The sequence below is a fragment of the Heterodontus francisci genome, chromosome 31, assembly GCF_036365525.1.
Source record: "Heterodontus francisci isolate sHetFra1 chromosome 31, sHetFra1.hap1, whole genome shotgun sequence".
NCBI lineage: Eukaryota > Metazoa > Chordata > Chondrichthyes > Heterodontiformes > Heterodontidae > Heterodontus > Heterodontus francisci.
In genome coordinates, this window is record NC_090401.1 from 61,661,858 (window position 1) to 61,670,558 (window position 8,701).

Sequence of the window (8,701 nt, forward strand, 5' to 3'; positions counted from 1 at the left end):
ATACCTCAAAATTACAGAGGGTACATTATGGGAGGCTAGCCAGGAGTGCGTTGGAATAGTCAAGTCTCGAGGTAAAAAAGGGCATGATTGAGGGTTTCAGCAGCAGATCAGCTGAGGCAGGGATGAAATCAGGTGATGTTACGAAGGTGGAAATAGGTGGCCTTAGTGAAGGCATGAATATGTGGTTGGAAGCTTATCTCACGGGCAAGTATGATACCAAGGTCGCAAACAGACTGGTTTAATCTCGGACAGTTACCAGGGACAAGGATGGAGTAGGTTGCAGTTGCAGACATTCAGAGGATATATTGAGGTTCTTTATAAATACAGGCTCCTTCAACAGAAATCCAACCAAATATTGAAATGAAACTACCAAAACCAAACAGGCCTATACTATACCCTGCACAAGGGATGCTGACTTGACTTTGAAGTCCACATGTATCAATACAGCAAAAACATTCACAAGACTGATATTAGAAACAGACCTTCCAAATTTGTACATTCACTGACATGTCTTACTTAATATTTTAAGTCTGGTAGAGTATTAGACTTTTGCATGTACAAGATATCACTGCAGCTACCTTTATTCCACATTGACTAGATGCAGAGAAAATTCATGTGGGATGTTCACAGTGAAGAGAATGCTTGTGTGAGAAACACACCAATATCCCCTGTATATACATACACACTGATTATTCACATGCACAGGTTCTATCGATATCATTCAGAGTCATGGATTTACAGTTTTCTTTGATCATATAAAATTTCTTAACAAAGATTTTCAGGAATTAAACAGCAGGATTCCATAGTATTTTTTTGAATTGCACGGTGTACAGGATTTTTGATTAGGGTAGAAAAACAGGATTTCCTGGTTGGGGGAGGAGGCTTTTTCTCTTGTTAGAAGCAGCATCTCCTTCATTAGAGTTTAATTAAAATACATATAATTATCTGCTCTGGAAATTAGAGTTTCCTTCATTCCCACGAGTGGTTATATTTATGTTTAACTAGTTATTGGGCAGGTACAGTGGACCAAGGATATTAACTCCCACTGTACTAGCTGTCAATTATACACAACACAGGACCAATTTGTATTTTCAATTAGGCACCTTAATATATAAAATTTACTAACTTTTCTTTTAGAAAAATCCTGTCAAATTAAAAAACATATGACACGAATTGAATGTCATACAATAACTCGGTGCTGTAATACAGTGATGCACCAGTCTGCTGAGCTTGAAAGGATCTCTTTGGTTTGTATTTTACAATATTGCTTTCTAATAGAGTAAAACAGAAAAATATCCATTTCAAATTCTCCTACAGATTAAGAATATCCAGGAATTTCACAAGGGGGAAGCTCAGGTGGAAACGTATCTTGGATTTCTGGAATACTTCATTGCCAATTCATTGCCAAGTTCCCCTCCCCCCAACCTTCCTCCATATTTTCCATTCCCCATCCCCCGCTCTCTGGGGATTACAAAGGGCTAGTGCATAATAGCTTTGTATTCAACAGAACACTGCAAAAGATTTAACTGATCCATGGTTTGGGGGGGTCATGAGACCCAAACTGGCGAGAGTAGGGTATACAGAATGACTGAATTTATCTACATCAGAATTTACTGAAAAAATCATTTAAAAAGCTTCAGGTCTGATACGAAGCATTTAAAATCACACCCACTAAGCATGTGCAAACATTCCATGGTTATTTGCATTAGCCTGCTGTTCTCTAATGTTAATTTGCACAATTGTAAGGGGTTTCTTTTCACCTCTGGGATGTGGATTAGAATCTAGTCTAAACATGAGGGATGAAAATATCCTCCAAATTCAGTTTTAGAGGAGTCTGCAGCACAATCATTTATCATCAGTCCTACCTACGTGAAGAGGCCACAAGGATAGAGAATGGTGAATGGAAATATCACAGATATGGAGTGAAGTGAGTCATGTGAGGTTGGGGCTGAGACACATTATTGGAACAGTTAAGGCAAGGTCTTAGCAATGTCTATGGTCTCGAAACCTGAGAGGGCTGACACGGGGTGGGGGGAGTATTACATCGTAAAGACTGTCAAAACGAATGTTCAAAGTGGTTGTTGAGATGGACTCTCACCTCTTTTTCCTGTTACAGAACCCCTTCCTTTTTCTCTTTCTTTCTGTCAACTGTTTATCACATTTTCCTGCAGATTTTACATTTGGAATAAATTATTTATTAACAATGTGAGTACTGGATTTTCTTTGCAGCTTTGAAAGCCTGCACATTGTCAATAACAGGAATAAATATTAGAATTTGTATTATGTTAATGCTCAGGATTATAAACAGGAATTAGGGAAAGTGTAGAGCCACAACACTTTGTTCTATTCTGAATAAATTGAAAACTTGAGAGTTTTATTTATCTCTTGCAGTGAGACCATAGAAAGGCCAAGTCTAGTTCTATTGATCCTCTTGGCTTCTTCAGCCATGTATGTGATAAGACTTTGTCACCGAAATTACTTTTTTTCCTTTCACCGATCTTCTCCACACTTGCTCAACGTTGGGGTACAGTTCCACAGTACTGGGGACTCTCTGGCACTTCACCCAGGTGATCATTATTCATGCTCGTAAGTCAGCTGTTTGATTTTGGTTGCATCACAGACAAGCCTAGTCCTGTCCTTACCTGGTGTTTTTACAATGTACAATTCCTGTAGGAATTAATATGGGTGAAGACAGGATTTATCTATTACTTTCCTCTTCTGTAATCCAGGCCCAGTGGAGACTCAGTACAGGCTGTCTGGTGTGTAAGGTTACATTCAACTACTCACTGAGTCAATGCATTCTGTAATTGGGGAAGCCAGGGAGATATTTATGATGCATCATTTTTTTGGTGATTTCATCCTCATGGTGCCACATTATTTTTAGCATAATTAATAATTTCATTGTGGAATTGTTTATTTTGAAGTCAAAAAATCAGTCTCTGTTAGCAAGGTCAGAAGATGGCTCGTGTGGAATGTGGTGAAATGTCAAACTAATGTTATAGGGCATTGCCCTTCTGTGGTTGGAACTGAGCAATAATGAAGTCTTCGTATAAGAGGTAGGCACCAAATAGTCTGGCTCACAGTGTGATTTTTGCTGCGCTTGGGCCGAACTGTCCAATATAGTGGGCAGAATGAGAACGCACATTCCACGCTCGGAGTGCGCCATTTGCCACATTGTTTTAGGTGCCCAGTGATGTGCCTGAAACAGGCCACCATCTGTTTCAGGACCTCTTGCTGAAATTTTTTTAATTATTCTTTTTTATTAGGGATGTGGGCATCACTGGAAAGGCCAGCATTTGTTGCCCGTCGTTAGTTGTCCTTAACAACTGAGAGGCTTGCTAGGCCATTTCAGAGGGCACTTAAGAGTCAACCACAATGCTGTGTGGGTCTGGAGTTACATGTAGGCCAGACCAAGTGAGGACGGCAGATTTCCTTCCCTAAAAGGCATTAGAGAACCAGATGGGTTTTTACAACAATCGGGCTATTCTGAATGCAGCTGGTAACAGGCTGGCCCTCTACAGGATAACCAAGTCTATATGCAGACTAATGAACCGATTTAAAGGCCACCAACAAAATCATAAATTTTTAAAAAATACTTATCTGAGTGTGGATCTGGAGGAGCAGCAGTGCTCCTCCTGGCTACACAGCAGTTTGGTCTCCTCCCATCACTCAGTCGTTCTCCTCCCCTCCTGATCACCCCTCACCCCCACAATCATTCCAGCAGTCCTCACAGGACCAGTGAGGGCCAGTGTATCACCAGCGAGCTGCCGGGGGATGTGCAGCTGATATCTGCAGCTTGCCAGTCTAATTTAGATCAGGCCCAAGGACCAATATCGAGTGTGTCTTGGGCTTACTCAGACATCATTGCCTCTGCCAGTTCATACTAATAGACCTTAACTATTCAATTTCACCCTTCTATAATTCATGGTCAGTGCGATCAATTGGATTAGTTTGATCACCTAGAGGGATTGGAAATGGATTTTCCAGACATTTTTCCCCTAATTGGCCTCGGGTATTTTTTTTTGACTCTCCCAGGACTCTATGTAGCACCTAATGGGTAAGGAGTCTCTTAATTTGATGCATTAGTTATCACAACAGTACAGTTCAGGCTAAGGGCCAACTCATCCTTTTCTATCTGGTTTGTTCATTTCTTCACTCAAAGGGCTGTGAATCTTTGGAATTCTTTACTCTAGAGAGCGCTAGATGCTCAGGCGTTGAGTATATTCAAGACTGATGTCGATAGACTTTTAGGTACTAAGGGAATTAAGGGATATGGGGGTAGTGTGGGCAGTTGGAGTTGAGGTAGAATATCAGCCATGATCTTATTGATTGGCGGGACAGGCTCGAAGGGCTGAATGGCCTCCTCCAGTTCCTATTTCATATGTTCTTAGATTTACTCTGTAATTAACTACACAATACTTAATCTGGGAGTCAGTGATTCTAACATTGAGTGCCCCTGGGCTGAAAATGGGTGGACTTTCTGATACACTTCTACCATAACTTAGGCCAGGAGCTGTGTGCACTGTGTCCCTTCCTTGCATGGGAATTCCTGTGAGCCTTGTATGGGATGGAACCTTGGGGTGGAACCTTTACCCACCTTAAACAAGGCCAGCAGCATGTGGAGATGGGGGCTCCTTAAAGTTGGGAGTTCCTAAGTCTCCAGCCCTCAGAGGGAGCTGGTGCAGGGTCCGTGATGGTGCGTCTGGTGAGACCAGACATACAATGCTACCCAAGCGTGGAAGTGGAATCTATTAGGGGTCCAGGCTAGGATTTTGATCTATTTTTTCACACTGCCTTAGCTTACAAACAGTCCTCCAGAGCTGGGAATTCAGCATTCCCTTGCCTCAGAACCAGTAACTTCCTCCAAAACAATGGCTTAGACAGCTGCCATTGCAATGCAAATTAAGTGACCTCCCCACATCCTCCAATCTTTGATGGGGTCAGTGGCAGAGGTTCCAGCTGGGTAGATCCTGGAACTTACCCCCTTGACTGTCTTTCAGCCCCAAAGTATTCAATTCATCAACAACAACAACTTACGTTTAAATAGTTCATCTCAATAGCAATAAAAATTCACATAATAAACACAGAAATAGGGATATTAGGAAAATACTACAAGAGTTTATTAAATTCGTTTGACCCTTTGGTAACTCACTAACACTAGTAGAAATGATACATATCCAACCTAAACGTAGAATGACTGGATTTAGATTAAGAATGAGTTTAGCACAGCACTGGCACAGCAAACTGTGTCTTTGCTCTTCAAAGCAAATGAGTGAATGCATGACAATTATAGCCTCTTCCAAGCTGCTGCTTTCTAAGAACGATAGAAAACTGATTCCCATCCCTCAGAGATTGTTGAGTCCTCTGGGCATGTTGCCAGTTACTGTCTACATATGTATATGTGTCATGAGAAGAGTCTTTAAATGTGTTACAACCGTGGCGGGAGCAATGCACTGTCAATTCAGTCCCGTCACTGCAGCATTTTATTTAAAGTTTTCCACTCAACTCGAAAACAGCCAAATTAAACACTCTAGTAACTCCCAAAATAAAACAGACCAAACCAGTTATCTTTAGACAACAACAATTAACTATTTATTAAAATTATATCTTAAACACTATTAAGATAAACTTATGTCTAAAGACCTTCTAACTTCTTATTTTAATCTAACTCCCCCATTCACACACATACACTCAAAAATAACAGTAGTTAATCGTTTTTTAAAGTGTGGTGTTTTTAAAAATTAGCTGTTTCTTTAGAATAAATAAATAAGTAAGTCTTTGTGCATTACGTTCCTATTGGATGAGGTATTCAAATGTGAAAATAATCAAATGCTACTCAAAGTCTTCACGTGGATTTGATGAAGCAGTCTGTGTTTGATAGACATTCAAACTCTTAAAAGGGTTATTTCCTCTTCAGGCAATTAATTTGGCCTGTAGCTCCTTGTAGAATTTCTGCTGAGAGAAAACGGACAGCTGTTTTCTCTTCAGTACGCTTCACTGGTGAGTCTGGTTCAGACTGTTTTTTGCCAGTTTTTCACACAATTAAGTGGAAACATTATACCATGTGACCTCTCTCTCCTGCTGTTGTCTCGGTAATAAAATGCAGCTTGGCACACTGTCCCCAGAAAGTGGGGCGGCACAGTGGCGCAGTGGTTAGCACCGCAGCCTCACAGCTCCAGGGACCCGGGTTCGATTCTGGGTACTGCCTGTGTGGAGTTTGCAAGTTCTCCCTGTGTCTGCGTGGGTTTTCTCCGGGTGCTCCGGTTTCCTCCCACAAGCCAAAAGACTTGCAGGTTGATAGGTAAATTGGCCATTATAAATTGTCACTAGTATAGGTAGGTGGTAGGGAAATATAGGGACAGGTGGGGATGTTTGGTAGGAATATGGGATTAGTATAAATGGGTGGTTGATGTTCGGCACAGACTCGGAGGGCCGAAGGGCCTGTTTCAGTGCTGTATCTCTAATCTAATCTAAATCTAAAATTTCTCTCCCTGTTTTAAAGGCACACTGTTTTAATCCGAGGAGAAAAATAATACAAGTCTGCGACAAAGGCATTTTTGAAATAAACTAAATTTTTTGGAAACGAAGGGAAAAAATTGGAAAAATGCTCGAGTTTAGTAAATTTCCATCTAACTGTACCTTCATGGTGGATGTCGAGTTGATCTGAGAGAAGCAGCAACAAATTGTTGAGCGGTTCGAAGCTACATTGGTTTTTGGAAGTGATTGAAAATGTTCAGACCACCCCCTGAGTCCCTTGTGTATTTCTGGTCGTTAATAAACAAGAGAGACATATTAGAAAACTGGGGCAGTGTAGAAAAAAGCAAATGAGGGGCTGATCCTTAATGTTCGGGGTCTGAGTTATAAGGAAAGACTGGAAAAGGTTGAGTTTTACAGCCTGGGAAGGAAGTATCTGAGGCAATATTTAAGACAGTAAATGGAATCCAGAATACAACTTTAAATTAAACTATGGAAGTAGGACCAGGGACACAAATTAGTCAAATGTAATTTTAGGATTGACATCAGGAGATTCTTCACAGAGTGTGAGCAACACTTGGAATGGACTTCCAGATGGAGTGATAAAGACAGAAACGTGGAACAATTTAAGGAACAACTAGATGCTACAACTGGGAAAGCGTAGGGTTGCTCTGGATAGATGAACCTAGTCGGGACAAATGGTCTCTCATCTGTAAGGGTCTTGTGAAGCAGCTCCAGTCTTTAAAGCTTCCGATTAGCAGCATAAAGCTGTTCAGTATGGGCAGAATATGATGCTGACAGATAAGTACAGGTCATTACTGAAATTATTGTGGTGTGGGGGTGGAGAGACTGAACCTGTTTCCAAAGTAATACCCACTTGAAGGAGAAATAGGGGGAAGGGAGAGAGAGAGGGAGGGAGGTAGGGAGTGCAAGAGGGAGAGGGGGAGGGAAGGAGATGGAGCTGAGTGAGGGGGATGGGAAATGAGAGAGGGAGAGAAACCCTGTTGAGGGTGGTGGAAAGGGGTCTTCTTTGGTTCCGCAGAGAATCGAGGCAATGCAATTTTAAAGGATTAATGTTGTTTCTAAACATTGGACGTAGGGAACCACCCAGGTTAAATCTTTACTGTTGCAAACACACAAAACAGATGTAAGGAAGATAAATAGGCACATATTTCCATAACTTGTTATTTAAATTAAGTGTAGGCTTACCTATAAAAAACAGACATCTCCTCTGATGGTTCAGTTAGTAAAGGCAGCCTGCAGCCTAACAGACCAGAGTTTCCCCACATTTCATTGTTTGTACCTGATAAGTTTGTCGATCTCACCCATTGGGTTGATAGGACACGATTATTGACCTCAGCATACCTCTGTTTAGGAGGGGAATATCAATCAGAATTCAATCTCCTAATTACTACCCAATGGTCTTTTCTGAAGAGTACATGTGTATGGACCTCGAGAGGACAGGACTAAGCTTGGCTGTCAAGACCCTCATTATTGAATGCCTTGCCAAAACTCATTGTCTCAGCTCACAATTGAATAATGGCCATTTGGACAAGGCAGTGAGGGCAATATAGTTGGCCTCAGTGTTCCTGGGCTAGGAAAAATGATCATCCAGGGTTGCTGCTCCTGATTAGAGAGAAAATGCTTGTGTTTGTCAGGTGAGGAAGGATGAAGCTCAACTGTCTAGGACTGCACAGTTGAACTGCTCAGTAGCTTCAGGTGAGAAGAAGAGAGAAAAAGTAATTAATGGACTGTTGCCTCAACCCTATTCCCACCAATCTGCTGACCACCCAACTTCCATTCCTTCGTGCCACATTAGCTAATATTGTTAACTGTTCCCCTTCCCCTTCAAATTGCCCATAAACCCCCTCCTCAAAAAAACCCACGCTTGACAACTTTGTTCTTGCAAACTGTCATTCAACCTCCAACAACCCCTTCCTCTCCAAGGTCACTGTAACCACGGTAATCCTTCTCTCCTTGTTATTCTCGACCTGTCTGCAGCCTTTGACGTGGTTGACCACACCATCCTTCTCCAACACCTCTCCATTGTCATCCAGCTGGGCGGAAGTGCTCTTGCCTAGTTCTTTCCTTATCTATCTAATCATAACCAGAGAATCAATTGCAATGGCTTTTCTTCCCACTCCCCCGCCAATACCTCGAGAGTCTCCCAAGGATCTATCCTTGGCCCCCTCCTACTTCTCATCTACATGCTGCCCCTGGGAGAAAT